The following is an 11,198-nucleotide window of genomic DNA, read 5'->3' on the forward strand; positions in this document are numbered from 1 at the left end:
TTCTCTTATTCCGTACCCCAGAGTTCGATCTGGAGACAAAGATTAGAATAAGAGCCCATCCAGAGGCACACTTTACTGACCAGTGCACCCAACCTCCAGCTGGGAATGCTGGCTGCCAACAGCTCAATTGAGCCCTTTTCTGGAGCATTGCCTTTAGCCAAATGGGAGCTGACTCACTTGGAAGGATCTGCCTGCTCTCTCCCACCCTTCAGGGCAATCCTCGGGAAATGTCTAACTGAAATGGGGGTTTAAAGGCCAGCTCACTTGACTCCAGGATAGACCAACTCTGTGGTACTATTAGTACTCCAGAGCTCCCCAAGGGATTTGGCTGAAGTCAGTCTCCAACCAAGACCACAGCTTTGCTCAGCCCCCTTCCCCTGCCCTTTCCTACAGGCCTCTCTCTTCTTCCCACTAAGTCACTTAAGTAAGACACCCTTTCAGACTCTGCTCCCAGGGATCTCACTAAGGCCAGACAGGAAGGAAATGTGGATCAGTGAGGGGGGAAGCCAAACAACAAAGGCAAGGCAGCCAATCCCAATGTACGATCAAGCCAGTCACCACTGTGGGTGACTAGAGATTTATCCTGCACAGTGTAGAACACATACTTAAGAGTTATCTGACCCAAAGGAAGCAAGGAAGCTGGGGTATTTATCTACCAATTCTCCCCAGACATTGGGTCAGACCACCAGGGTGGGGAACATCAACTCCACAGCACTTCCAGCTGCCTGAGGATGGGGGGGGGGGGCTCCAGCGTCTCAGAGAAAGCCCCTGGGCCCCAAAGCTGGCAGTTGGGGAGTCAAGCCACTGATGGAGGTGCTAGAACTAAGGAAGCATGGGCAGGGCGTAAGAGATTTCAATGCTGAGTCATTAACTTCTGCTTCATGAGATCAAGGCATATACGTCCACAATATCCAAAGGTACCAAACTGAGGTACCAAACTGACTTACACAGACTTGGCCTTCCCTCTGTACACACACACACACACACACACTCCCTTACTCACCGTTCTCACACAGCATTTGTGTGTGATGGAGACTTCCCCAATGGTCAGCAGTGATGAAGGAGGTGATTACTTGGCAGAAATAGAAACGGCCTCAGAGATAACATTCTGTGTTCTTGTTCCAAGCTACCCATGTGGACCAGAGCCTATCAGGGATTCGGGAGGGCTCAAGGGCCTTTCAGTTTACGGGATTCACTCTCCTTAGAAGGGGTTTATGGATTAATAAAGCAATTTTCCTCTCTATTGCATTAGTGTCGTATTATGTCATTATACTGCCTTGAGTTAAGAATTCAGTTTTAAGTTTGTATGCTAAATTGGAGAGTAAATTCTTTGCATCATTTCTTTGCTTCATGACTTAGCACAAGGGAAGGAGCAAGAATGCAGATGCCGGCAGCGTCCAGAGAGCCTGTAGAAGAAAACGGAGAATGGGAGGAAGTCGACATCTGCCTGTTGCAGGAGGTCACTGAGGATATGACAGCTGGTTGAGGCAGACCGTGGGCTACAAAGGTCTGTCATCCCCTCCCCTGTCCTTGGAATACAAGTCCAACCACTATTCTCACAGCGGGAGCTGTTTTCAAGGATTGTTGAGACCATGTGGACGGTATGTGTGACTGAACTTCATTAAGTTCTCTACCACAGTTTTCAGATTCTGGCAGGAAGATGCAGAGATCTCGCTTTGGGGCCAAGACAAGACTCACATGTAAGTTCTCTTTCTTATGAAACCTGCCGCCTACCGATCTGGAGCAGCCCGCCTCTTTCTCCAGCCTCTCCTTGGCCTCCGTGTATGGCGGCCAACTTGTGAACCAACACAGCCACATGGGATAGAGGTGTCTGATAGGAAATGATGCCCTGGGGCATGCCAGGGGGGGCTGTCTCCTTGATTCTGGCCCCCAGAGGATGTTACTTATCACCGCTTCCCACCCCTGCCCCGTCTCTACAGGAGCGAGGCGAGACAAGGTGTTAGTCAATGATTTCTTCAGCATGTATTTTGTGAGCCCCTACTGGATGTTGGGCACCAAGGCTGGGCACTAGAGAAACAAGGAGAAGATCTGTACTCATAGATGTTAAATTGTAGAACAGACAGACCGTCCCCTCGAGAAACTAAACAATACAAGTAAGATTATCCCAGAGATGCTAACTAGGACCCACGTGGAAAGTGAAGCACTGCCTGAGAAAGCGGTGCCTTTGCTGGGATGAGGAGCGTGACTGCACCCAGGACCACGTGGGAGGGCATCAGTGAAGACATAACACTAATCAGTAAGCAGAACTATCAGAGGCCAGGGGGAGGTGGTGGGGATGGAGCCTAGTGAAGAGCAAAGAGCTGAAAGAGTCTGACGTGAGGTTGGAAAGACGGTCAGCGCTCACCTGTGTGCGGCCGTCTTTGCTCTGGGTTAGGCTCTAAAATGGTATTTATGGAGATCTTGGCTGGGGGATACACTTGGGACTGGGGGTAACATGGCAGGTACACTTGACTTTTCCCCCACCCTTGATAACAGCAATGCCCAGAACTTAATGCTAAAAATAGCTTTGGCTCTATGGGTGCTATTTTTTCTGGACTGAGGGAGTGGCCTGATGGGCTCCAAAAGTCCCTCCCAGCCAGACCACATAGAGAAGGCTCTACTTGCTCCAAAAGAGACTGGCCCCGGTGGGAAGGGAGGATCACCATGTTGCCCACCTGGCAGTGATGGCTGGGTTTCCTGTCTTTTCTGAGGCCTGGCCCCATTTCTGAGTGCTGGTGGCAGCAAACGGGAGCAGGATCCTGCTGCCTGGGGTTGGGGACACGTGTGGGGAAGCAGCTGCACGTGCTCTCTTCCTGGGACGTCTCCATGCATGTGGGCACCAATGGGAGGCTGGGGCTGGCAAGCACGCTGCAGAGGGGTCTGGGCATCTGTGGGCACAGCCTGGGGTATGAGAAAGAAGAGGCCAAAGCTGCCACCCATGCTTTGGAATAGACAGCCCTTGCTGGGAGATGTTCACTGACCACAGTGCCTTTGTAGCACAGGCCCAGTTAGCTATCTCCACCTACCGAAAGCCAAATTCTCTTCTCCTCATCCCAAAAGATTGCCAGGGGCATAAACTGGGCAACAGTCAAGCCGAGTTCCTGGGAACAACCCTTTAGCTTCTGAGACGACCAAGCTCTCTGCTCCCTCTTGGGAATAAACTCCATAAGGAAACGCTTGCCCTCTGCAGATGAGCCCGACATCTTGGAATGTTGAGTGAAATGGTGAGAGCCCCTCACAGCAGTGCTGCAGAAACCCAGCCCCCATGGGTGCACTTGGCAGGGGCACGCAGAGAGAGCACCCCACATCCAAAGCTAAAAGTAGCTCTGAGTCCTTTCTCCATGGAACATTTCCAAACCACATGGGGAGATAATGGGGAATGGAAAGGGAGAAGCAAATGGAGAACAGGAGAGAAGTGGGAAAGAGAAGGGGAAGAAAGAAGGAAAAAAAAAAGCAGAAAAGTGAGAAGTTAAAGAGAAGCCTTGCCTGGCTCTCTGTCAGCTGGTCTCCCCCGAAGCGACTGGCACCCGTACAAGGTGTCCACAAGCCAAGTGTCTCCCTCACAGCCATTACAGTCCCCCATTATGGCTGGCTAACAGAAATCAATCTTCTTAATGCTGCCTCGAACAGAGAGGGAGGCCAGCCAAATCTGGCAAGAGGATCCAGCCGTGTATCAGCTGCACCGGGTGTCTGGCAGGAAAGGGTCAGGTTTCTCCCATCCACCTCCTCTCCTGGCACCGAGACAACACAATGTCCACAGTGCCCGCAGGGGACAAGGCAATGGGGTGGCCAAGACTGATGTTTCAGACAGGCCTGGCCCGGATGCCTCTGTTCAGCGTGCCTACGTCCACTTCTACCCCGCCCACCTTGGATGTCTGGATCCACTTTCCAACACAAAGATGTCTGCAACTTGATCTCACCAACGTGCCTGCAAACAACCCTCAACCCCATAACTCCCCCGCCCAAGTCAGGGATCCAGAATGCATATGGATGTAAGAATATCCTATTTAAGAATATTCTGGATATTTCTCAAGGGTCAGTGGCAAGCCATTAGAAGATAAAGTCTTCTGGATCTGATGCCTTGCGAGGGTGGAGACGGAGCCAGAAGCTTCTCTTGGATGGAGTCAGAAATCCAGCAGAGTTAATGGTGTGGAAGCAGGAAGCTGGATTTTCCTACCTTGAGAACCTCAGCCAGCTGTGAGTCTCAGCGCCCCCTGGAAGTGAAGAAGTTGACTCCCGTTGTTAGCATCTGTCCAAAAACATTCTTAACGTTGCTTTCTGGCCAACGTGGATTGATAATTTTGTATCAGATTTGGGGATGGTTACTAAGGGAATGGAGAGAAAAGTGTTTGCTATGTAAATCTTACCATTGTTTTCCAAATTAGCATCAACACAAGCTGTAACTTTGAAAGACTTTGAAGCTAATTAGCCCATGTACTAGTAAGACAAAACAGACACAAGAGGAGAATTCCCCGAGTGGGTGACAATACTGTTATTTAACTATTTATAGTTTTCTTTTGCCACTTGATAAGAAGAAGGTGGATGCTAAGTGAGAGCATGGCAAAGACCCTGTGGGTAGGAAGATCAATTCCAACGCCTCCCATCCACTATGTTACACCTAAGCAGTGATTGCATTTGCAAGGGAAAAAAGTAGAAGCATCTCGAATGGTGCTTGATGACAAACCGGTATATAGCCCCCAAATCACAAGGGGACGAGAAGTAAATCCTAAAATCAGAGATGAGGATGAGAAGGACCACCAAGTCCCGAGAATAGAATCAGGTTAGTGGAAAAGAAGTGGAAGGTGAGTAGAAAGGATTGCAACTCTTCTGAATATTTGCCATCTTTAATTTCTACTCTAAATAACGCAGCTTTGATGATGCAATCTTTTTGCCAGAGGCAGTTTACATTTAACAACTTTAAGACCAGTTTTCATTTTCTAGAAAAAGAAAGTAACTTTGGGAAAAGAGTATGTTAGGAGGCGGTGATCCCCAAACGCTGATGCGCCAGGGACACCAGTCTCTGGGGGGTTCTATTAGAAAATCAAGAGCGTCACTCGTGAACATTAGTCAGGGACTGAATGGGGTCTTGAGGGGACCTAGTAGTATGAGTTTTCACTAATCTTTCCAGGAGGTTTCAATGGGCAGCCAGGTTTTAGAACTGTGGCTTGGGTCTCTCTGTTACCCACCCATCAGAGAAGCCTGGCTATTGGACAACAAAGGCAAGGACCCACTCACACTTGGTGACAGCTTACCTTACAGGAGAAAGCCTCCCCAGGAGAAGAAGGGTAGCCAGCCTAGGGAGCTACATTCCCTGCTGGGGACTTTGGGGGACAATCTCTCCCAAGTGCAGTCAGGTTGTTACCAGAATCCAGTTCCTTGAACTTAGAGGACTGAGGTCTCCATCACTTTGCTGGCTGGCTGCCAGGGCTCCTCCGAATTAGTGCCCAGCAACCAGTCTGGTCCTTGCACATGGCCCTCTTAGAGTCAGCAATAGCATATTTGATCCTTCTCATGCCTGGAATCTTCCTGCGCCCTCCTCTGCTTTTAAGGGCTTGTGGGATTACATGGGGACTCACCTGGATAGCCGAGGATAATCTCCCTGCCTTAAAGCCAGCTGACTGGCAACCGTAATGCATCTTCAAAGTCCCTACACAGCAGTACCCGAGATGAGCGTTTGACTGAATAACCACAGGGCAGGAGTTTGGAGACACATCTTCAGACTGGTGCCTTCCCCTTGCTCCTACCAGCTTGTCCTACTTCCGCTGAAGTGAGGACTCAGAGAAACTATTCTTTCCCAGTGTCATACACACAAGCAGTCAGTAACTGGACACACAGCACTTCCAGCACCCAGGCCTGCCCAGAAATAAGGAGGGATGCCAATCCCAACTGAGAAGAGAGAAGGGTTCTCAGAGCCTTCTGGCACCATGAAGACGAAGAGAGGGGAAAATACCTCTGGTCACCATTCAAGCCTTTCATTGCCTTAATTAGAGCTCCAGTAACAGTGAAGCAAGGCTTGCAAAATTAAGATCTGTAGGCAAAGTCTTCAGCAAGACAAACGCAGTCCTTGTTCCTGGGAAATTTGGGTCTGACTAGCTAGAGATAATCCTCAATAATGGGGTAGCATGTTACAGACAACTTTCTGACTCATGGCCTTTAGCCCACTGGCCACATCCCAGCCACTGAAGGATTATCTGCCATGCAAATCTGATCACGTTCCTGCCTGTTACTCGTCCTCCTGTGGCTCCCCACTCGATGCCAAAGATTCCAAGTTCCTTGAGTCTGTCAGAGGCACCCCAATCTGGCCCCTGTTCGTCCCTGCAGCCTCATCACTCCTGGCCTCACACTGTGTCCTGCTTGAGTGTTCCAAACTCCTAAGGCACATTGTGACACTCCCTATCTCCACATCTTTGCTCTGGCTGTCTCTGCCTAGATCTTTCCCCCCCATCTTTGGAGAGTCTTTAATCACCCAACACTCAACTCAGATGTCTACTCCTTCAAGAAGGATCTTCTGTCTCCATGGCTAGGCCAGATTAGGCACCCCTGGAGGTTGATTTCCAGTGATGCATCTATGGCCTCCCCTAGACAAAGAGGACCCTGCACTAGCCAGCTGCCCGGTACAACATAGGCACTCAAAGATGTTTGCTTACAAGAACACGAATAACGCCTGTGGCAAGAACGTGGAGAACTCAGACCCAGATCTGTGCACCGGAATGAATAGCGTGGGTGTCAGGGAAAAGCGAGAGCAGGGCTCAGTCTGCAGACCTTGTTTCTTCACACACAAGGCCCATTGCAAAATGAAAAGGCAGGGCCTGTTGTTAAGATGTATCAGAAGTTTCAAGACAGCAGTACTTTAAAGCAAGCAGGCTGTTTGCAAAGGTGGAGCCCCACGTGACTCTGCAGGTCCTGTGCCCGTGAAGGTCGGCCTGCCAGCCTGCAATCTTGACATGGGCTGAAGGGTGGGCCTATGCGGGCCACAGCCCTCATCTTCCATCTCCCCAAAACCCTCCAGCCTGACTTTAAATGCCTAACAATTTAACCTTTTGATATGGTCTTTTAGTTGAAGGGGGACTGTAATTCAGCCTCCCCTTTAGTGAAGAGGTAAAGACCCCAGCCACATGGTATTGCCAGGGACCCAGACAGCTGGGACACAGTGGTGGAAAAGGACGGGTCACACCAATGTGCATGCATGCACAGCCAGCCTCTCTGTGCCGCTGGGCCCACAGGATGCCGGGCAACAAGATGGAGCCAGCCGGCAGGGCTGCGGTGCCAACCGGTTGGGGCCCCAGAGCACAGCAGAGTCTGCATGGGGAGGGGTGCATCCTGGGGGCAGTAGGGCAGGCTCTGGACAGAAGCAGTCTGTCCCAGGCACACAACCAATGATGGGACTCCCCCTGAGGGGCCAAGAGCTACAAAAAACAGAGGTCTCTAAGCCAGTTTTTTAAAATGCTGTTGGGTGGGGGTGGAGAAGCTCTCACGGGCCGCCACAGAGTGTGAGGTTGCGGGGAGGGGGGGTTCCAGATCACGGGAAACCTGGACCTGACCTGACAGCAGCCAGAGAGGAAAGAAACTGTGAGCATAGGTTTATTCCTCAGTGTCTCCGTCTCGTCTTTCCACATGTTCCCTCTGCCCAGCACCTTCGGCTGCAAGTGGTTTCTGTTCGTACACAGCTGGGACCGTGAGACAGCCTCCCAACCCACCTACCCACCCTGTGCTGGGCTCTCTGTCCCTGCACTGTGGCTCTGCTCCCTCAGCCACTATGGTCTGGCCCATTCTCTGTGTGTCCCGCATTCCCAAGGGAGGAGTCTGATTTGCCTGACATGAGCCCAGGCACGGAGGCCTTCGTGGCTGGCTGGACAGCGATAGAAGACCATCACTGGTCTAGCTAGCCATGCGCAGGTGACAGGTTATATAGACCCCAGCCGGGCCCATGCAGCCTCCCCTGAGGGTGTGGGCAGGACAGGTAGGCAGGAAAGACCCTTTCTAGTACCAGAGCAGTCCCTGCAGGGTTGCCCTGGTGGTTAATGGTGCGGACGGACAGGAAGGCTGTGGCACTGGAACAATCTTCATGCTGGAAAGGGCAGGCTCTCAAGAATCAGAGAAAGGGCTTCCGGTCTGGAAGCAGACACCAGAATTAGGTGCAGGAAAAGGCAGAGTAAGACCTGACTCCTAGTCACAGAGACTCTGCTGCATCTCTGACCCTCTCCCATTAGAGCTGTCAGCAGAGGAAAACCATGGAGGAGGTAGATCCTAATACCAAGAGAGACAGAGAAAGAGGGGGCCCAGCACCCTGTTCCCAAGTCCTTCTATGGTATGAGCATGTTCAACCCAGAACATCCTTACTTTCCACACAAGTTGATTGAGTTGGTTCTATTGTAGCTATATTTTAATAAACATATTTGAAAGTCATGGGGAGCCAGGCTTGGCCAATATCTTCACCTTCTGACCTTACTGCGATGAAACGACAACTAAGCCTGAGAATAAAGATACACACAGAAGTGTTGTTAAAGGCATCCTTCAAGGAGGCCAAAGTGGTTTCTTGGAAAGGCAAGTACATCCCATTACCATTTTGTTTAAATTCTTTCACTTGTTTACTTACTCAATAAATACGTGCTTACCGAGAAATGATTCTGTGATGTGGGTTCTGTAGGATCAAATCCGGATGCCCCAGGACAACTTACAATGTCTATCCAGCCTCTGCCTGCTTCTCCAGTCAAGCAATTCTCAAAACTGAGTGGCATCAGATCACCTGGAGGCTTGTTAAAATAGAGATGGCTGGACCTCATCCCCAAACTTCTGACCCAAAAGGTCCATGATGGGGCCTGAGAAGTTGGGTTTCCAATAAGTTCCCCAGTGATGGTGAAGCAGCTGGTCCAAGGACTACCGGGGGAGCTGTTGCCCTCACTTCACCTTGTTACCATGGCCAGCTCCAGCCTCTCTCCCTACTCCATGGCCTCCTCTCACACACAGACGCCTTCCCACTACTACTGAACTTCTAGTTTCCATGTCACACCATGCCCTAACTCTCACAGATCTTTACACATGCTCTCTCCTTTACCTAGAACACAATCCCTCCCCATATTCTTCTGTCTCACTCCTATCTCTGCTGGACGATCCAGCATAGATGTCACTTCCACCAGGAAGGCCCATGTGACTACTCTCCTCTCTCTTATTTGCTTCTGACACATCACACTGAGCTGGGCCTCCTGCTCTGAGCTTTGGAAGCAGCCTGCATGTCCCTCCTATAATCCTGAGTGCCCTGAATCATCAGAGCTGGTCTGACTGATCCTCTGTGAGGGCAGGACTCAGATCACCCTTGTCACCATTTCATCCTCAAGGCCTGAGCAGGGAGCAACAGGTACTCAGCAAGTATTTGTAGAATGAATGAACAACATGAACTCAATCATTGTCTTATGGAGATATTAGCTTACATTCATTATAGACGGGATCTTAATACCTTATACCTACACTACCACAGTGGTTCTCCAGATTTGATTCCCCCCAGTAACATCCATGTCACCTGGGAACATCTTAGAAATGCATGTTCTTGGCCCCACCCCAGACCCACTGAGTTGGAAGCTCTGGGGCAGAGCCCAGCAATCTGGTTTTACTAAGGCTCTAGTGGTTCCAGGGCACACTCAAGTTTGAGAACCACTGCACTGCCATATAATAAGCCCTCAAAGCAGTGAAAATATTTAAGTATTCTAAAGGTCAAAGCACTCACAGGTTTTGGTGAAGGGCACTGACCTGAGAACTCTCCTACACAGAGGTCTTGGAGATGGTCTACACTCGTGAGGAGCTATAACCCCTAGTAGTCCAGGTAGGGCTCATAATTATCCAAATTATTGATATTTATAAAAGAGTTACTCCAAGGATGGAGGAGTCACTGCAGATGAAGAGAGCTTGGAGGGGAGACAATCGCTCTGTCAGGTGAATAATTTGCAGATTAAACTGAAAAGCAGCGACCAGGAAACCCAGGTGAGCTGAAGGTTAGTTTCGTGGCAAGAATCAGAAGCATGGGCTTGGGGAGGTATTCAGTTCACTGGTGACCTTGGGGGAGCAAGCATTTCCAAATTCTGTGAGCTGCCCCATTGTGAGACGTCAGCACAGTAGGCATGAGAGGTGAGAGCTGCAGAAATGACCCGCAAATGGCCACCGGCACTTCAGGACTCATGAGGAGGCTCCAGGCCCAGAGTGGGGCCACAGGAGGGGTTGGGAATGACAAAGCCTCAGATGGGAACAGATGGAGGGGGTTGGCACTGCACAAGGAAAAGACTGTCCCATACTCTCTCCAAAGTCGGGGTCAAAGAGGCCAGGCCCTGAGATCTAGGGGAGATCAGAACACAGGTGGCCTTGGAAGGCTTTGGAAAGAAGAACCCCAACCTGAATGTGGGGGGCTTGTTCCCGAAGTCCTACCAGAAAGTGCTCACTTCCCTTTAAAGACTCGGCACCTGTCAACTCATGCCACTGGGCATTGAAGTAAAATGGAAAGAAGAGTCTAGCCTTGCTTGTTGAAACCTGACCAGTGGCACCCTGTAGATCTACCATATGCTTCTCAGCTGTCCACCTCTGCACGGTTTGCTCTCAGATAGTCTTCATAAGCCAACAGAACATATTCTACACAGTGAACAAAGCCAGCCTTGGGCTGCCTTTAGGACCCCAAAAGTGGGTAGAGGAAGCATGGATCTGTGGTCTTTGCCCCCTACCTGTGTGGTGTTACCCCCAAGAAAGGAGCAGGGAGGGGTGGGATCCCCACCACTAAAAGCAGATTTGCCACATGGAGCTAGAAAATCATTCACTGGGTCACTGAGAAAGGGACCTTATTTAAATTGATCACTTATCCTAAGTTAGGCCAAAGGTTGGGACAAAATCCCAAGATCCCCTCAGATATCTGGTGGAAACAGCTTGATTCACAGGAAACCAACTGTTGGGAAAAGAATATGTGTTATTGAGGTAGACATTCCTCCAATACCCAACTCACAGTGTGAGTTGAAGCAAGTGACAGCCCCTCTGACTCTCAGGGTTGTCTCAACCCTGAAATAAAAATCTCCTAAGCAGGGTTGTTTTAGAATTAAACAAGGTGTCCCGGTATCTCTCATAGACACCCAATAACTCTTAGAGGTACTGACCTCAGGCCTCTCGATTACGGAGACCGGGTTGTCTGAATCCTGTTTCATAAAAGGAAGGCGGTGTGTAATGCC

This window comes from Lontra canadensis, unplaced genomic scaffold, assembly GCF_010015895.1.
Source record: "Lontra canadensis isolate GAN:19392208 unplaced genomic scaffold, GSC_riverotter_1.0 scaffold38, whole genome shotgun sequence".
Lineage (NCBI taxonomy): Eukaryota > Metazoa > Chordata > Mammalia > Carnivora > Mustelidae > Lontra > Lontra canadensis.